Source organism: Mus pahari, chromosome X (assembly GCF_900095145.1).
Source record: "Mus pahari chromosome X, PAHARI_EIJ_v1.1, whole genome shotgun sequence".
In the NCBI taxonomy this organism is placed as follows: Eukaryota; Metazoa; Chordata; class Mammalia; order Rodentia; family Muridae; genus Mus; species Mus pahari.
This window is the reverse complement of record NC_034613.1, coordinates 85054455-85058861: the sequence shown is the minus strand read 5'-3', so window position 1 is coordinate 85058861 and position 4407 is coordinate 85054455.

Genomic DNA, 4407 nt, shown 5'->3' with positions numbered 1-4407 from the left:
AAATGCTAGTTTTTAAATTACAATTCATTTTATTATTAGCCTTAAATCAGATAAAAGATGAGACTAGTACGAAAATAAGAAAGCCAGGGGCTGAAGAGCCAGGGGCTCAGCGGTTGAGAGCTCTTCCTGAAGTTGAGGACTTTTCCAGAAGTCCTGAGTTCAATTCCCAGCAACCACATGGTGGTTCACTACCATCTGTAATGGGATCTGACACCCTCTTCTAGTGTGTCTGAAGACAGCTACAGTGTACCCACATACATAAAATAAATTTTAAAAAAGAAAGCCAAAATGGGGAATGAAAGTTGTCACTTAAGTCAAGTCATTAGTGGAAACCATTGTTGGGTGGGTACTGTAAAGTCTCAACAAGCTGTTAGTGGATAAAAGCCTATCTTAATACATGAACTTGGATACTGGTGTTGTGAATTCTATTAAAATCACTGGTGGGACTTAGTGAAAATGTAATGGTTTGGGGCTGGGGATGTAGCTCAGTGGTAGAGTACTTGCTTGGGATGCATGAAGTTATGGGTTCTTTCCATCCCTAGCAATGCAAGGGAAAAAAAGTAAATTAAATAAAAATTCAGATTTTCTGAGTCTTTCCCCAGAAGTCCCCTGTCCACATATTGGCGTGTCTCCTCTCCTCTCCCCTCCCCTTCCTTCCCTCCCCATTTCCCCTTCCCTCTCTCTCTAACTGTCTCTTTTTCCATAAATTTCCCAGACTGGCCTGTAACTTGTGACCCTCCTGCTTCCTGCTCTGGCATAGCTAGAATTGTATGCTCCAGCCACTGGCCAATAGCCTCCCATTTAGTTAGTCTTCATTATTTTCAGGCCCAAACCCATATCTCAAAGAACATTAGAGTATGCATCCCAGAAAACACCAAATGCAAAATGAAGTACAAGGATCATTAGCAGAACATTAAAACATAGTTTGTGCTATTCAGCAGGAGCCTCGGGGAACTGTTCCAAAGTCTATAGTCATTCAACAGGTAAGTGTGCCCTCCACTCCTCCGCTTCTCCATCTTCTACTTAGTGAATTCTGAGATGATGCACCTAACACTCAAGAGACTGGAGGCCCCAGGGAGTTTAGAGGTCAGGTGGTGTGGGGGGTGAGGACATCTATGTGGTGACAAGGGCGTGGGGAGGAAGTATGGGATGTGGAACAGTCGGGGGGTGGGGGGTGGGTTGGAAGCAGGGGAATAAAATATGGAGTGTAAAAAATAAATTAATTGAAAAAATGATGGGTAAAAGTGCTGTTGTACATGCTTATCATCTGGAACCCACATAAAGGAAGACAGAAAGAAGCAACTTCACAAAGTCATCCTCTGACCTACACATATGTGTGCGTGTGTGTCTCTATGATCATGTGATATATGTGTTCCAGGGTGTAGTTTAGTGATAAAGTGCTTACCTGACATGTGCAAGGGCTGGGGTTTAGTACCCCAAATTACAAAGAATAAAGCAACAGTCACACACACACACACACACACACACACACACACACACACAAAACCCATGCCTCCCTCCCAAGTTTTGATAACTATGTATTAGTATTAATGTGGGCTTATAAACACAGGGTCTTACTATACTGCCCAGGCTGGTCTTGAACTCCTGGGCTTAAGTGAGCCTCCTGCCTCAGTATCCTCATGAAATAGGCACATGTTAAAGCTATTTTTTTCACCAAGAAACACTGAAAGGGGGCAGGAGAGATGCCCCAGCAGTTAAGAGCACTGATTGCTCTTCTGAAGGTCCTGAGTTCAAATCCCAGCTGAAGGTCCTGAGTTCAAATCCCACGTGGTTGCTGGGATTTGAACTCAGGACCTTTGGAAGAGTAGTCAGTGCTCTTAACCACTGAGCCATCTCTCCAGCCCCCTATATTTTTTCAATAAACACTGAAGGAAATATGGGTAAGGGAATAAGTTGGGACTTGCATGTGCACAAACTTTGGAAGAGGAGTGTTCCTTCCTTGGAAATTTTGCTGGATCTAGGCTCCTAAAACTTTTTAAGTCTTGGCTTTAGCTAAGGAAAGAAACTAGGCCAACTCAAGTCAGGACAGGGACCAGGCGAGCGCCAAGACTCGACTGGGAATGGAGCCAATGGTAGTAAAGGCTTTAGGCCAGGCTGGAACTAAGGGTAGGCTCCAGTGTGGTGAGGCAGCAAGCAGTTAGGCCCAGTGTTTTATGGCCTGCTCTGTTCGTTCTGGAAATTCTAGAGTTGAGCATGTGGTCATAGGAGCCAGTCTGTCATCCAGCTCTTCAGCCTTGTTAATCTTCAACCTTGGATAAATTTGAATCATTTGCTATAGTTACCAGCATGTGAGCAAAAACTCTTTTTTTTCCCATATTGAAGTTCCATGTTTGCCCATCCCAAACACGAGGGGTTGGAGATTAGGTGCTTATGTGTTAGCCTGAATTACAATGGCAAGAAAGAAAAAATAATGCCTTCAGATTCTTCAAGCCTGGGTTATTCTCTAGTAATCTGAGCCAACCAATTTAACTCCTGCATTTCAGGTGCTTGTGCGTAAAATGAAATGGACACCAAAACCTTCTTCATAAAACTTTTGCACAGAGAAAATGAGGATCATTTTTCCTAAAGTACTTGACACAAAGCATTAGTCTTTGTCAGCCTTCTTTTTCTCATCACCTAAGTTTTCCCATTAGTTTTGTTATATATAAACTCAATGCAGACTATATGGCAGTCTTAGCTACTTTACTAGCTTGTGAAGGAGGGCTTGAGTAGTCCAGGACACAGACCTGTATATTCTTGAAGCATAGAGACTAGAACATATTATTTTATATGTCCAGGACACATTCTTTTAAACCATACTTAATATTATGATTGAAGCAGAAAAAATGTAATTTGGAAAATTAATCTTTTATTCCAGAGTGCCACACAATTTTTTAAAATAAAAACGAACTTTTTATAGACAGAGAAGAGTAAACAATCAACAAGCAGTTTAAAGAAACATTTTAACTACCCATGGTCCGGAATGGAGAAAGGAAGCAGAAGCTGACATAGGAAGTCAACACGGTTTGGCTTTCTTAGCAAAAGCGATGTTTCTTTCCTAAAGCCCCATAACAGGGGGGGGGGTTTGGCTTTGTTGTTTGTGTGTGGGTTTGACAGAAATGATCTAGGTAGATTCAGCTGGCCTGGAGTTTGTGATCTTCCTGCTTCAACATGTTGAGTGAGCGCTGAGATGAGAAGTAGTTTTGTCCTTTGATAGGCAATCCATGTAATGATAAAGGTTAGGTGTGGAGTAAGGACCAGGAGGACAGGGGAGGCTTTACTTAGGAAGGGAAAATAGACTAGAGAGTTACTAAGAGATGGATGTGGAGTGGGAGGAAGCTGAAACAAGAGGGTTAAATGGAGAGGGGGAGTAAAGAGGGAGGTAAGACATGGAATATGGGGAGAGACAGCTAAAGCTAAGGGTCATCTGAGGGGTCATATAGAAACCTACTACTGTAGAAAGTTCTTAACATGCATACATTAAGAATATATACATTTAACATATAAATGATAACATATATATGGAATAAATCTAAATGGAATTACCAAATTACCAGAAGAGAAAGATAAACACGTCAGCTAGAAACCCTTCAATCTACAATGGTGACCCTGCTTACATGATCTGCTGGTACAATAATGGCACAAAAGTTGTATGAGTAACCAATCACTATCTGGTTGGATTTAAGGCCTAGTCCATGAGATGGAATCCACATTTGATACTGCTCTGTTAGCCAGGAACCCAAGATTAGATAGACCACGAACCTAGGCAAAAACCAAATACTATTGTTCTGCTAATGCAATGTCTCAATATATTGACTCCTAATGACATTCTGCTATACCCATAATTAGTGTCTTGTTTAGTCATCATCAGAAAAATGTCCACTTGCAGTAAATGGGAAAAAATACAGAGACCTACAACTGGACAATGTGCAGAGAGTAAGAGACCTAGGAACATCCAATCCTAAATGGGATGTCTCCATCAAACTTCTCCCTTTAGGTCTCAGGGAATGTTGCAGGAGAGAAGGCAGAAGAATGTAAGAGCCAGTGGGGATGGAGGACACCAAGGAAACAAGGTCTCCTAGATACAGTAGGACTGACACCTATATAAACTCACAGAGGCTAGCACTGGTGTGTGTGTGTGTGTGTGTGTGTGTGTGTGTGTGTGTGTGTGCCTGCCAATTGGGGTCCCAGGCCTGAGAGGTGGACACAAGCCCCCATTCTTCTTCATAACCCATATGCTATCTTCAATTCATAACCACTAGCAAAGAAAAGATTAGATTTCTCCAACAGAGTTTCATATAAGCCATACTTAAGGGCAGCCCCATGCCAAGTAATAGGTGGGCAACTCAAAAAAAAGAGAGAGAGAGAGAGAGAGAGAGAGAGAGAGAGAGAGAGAGAGAGAGAGAG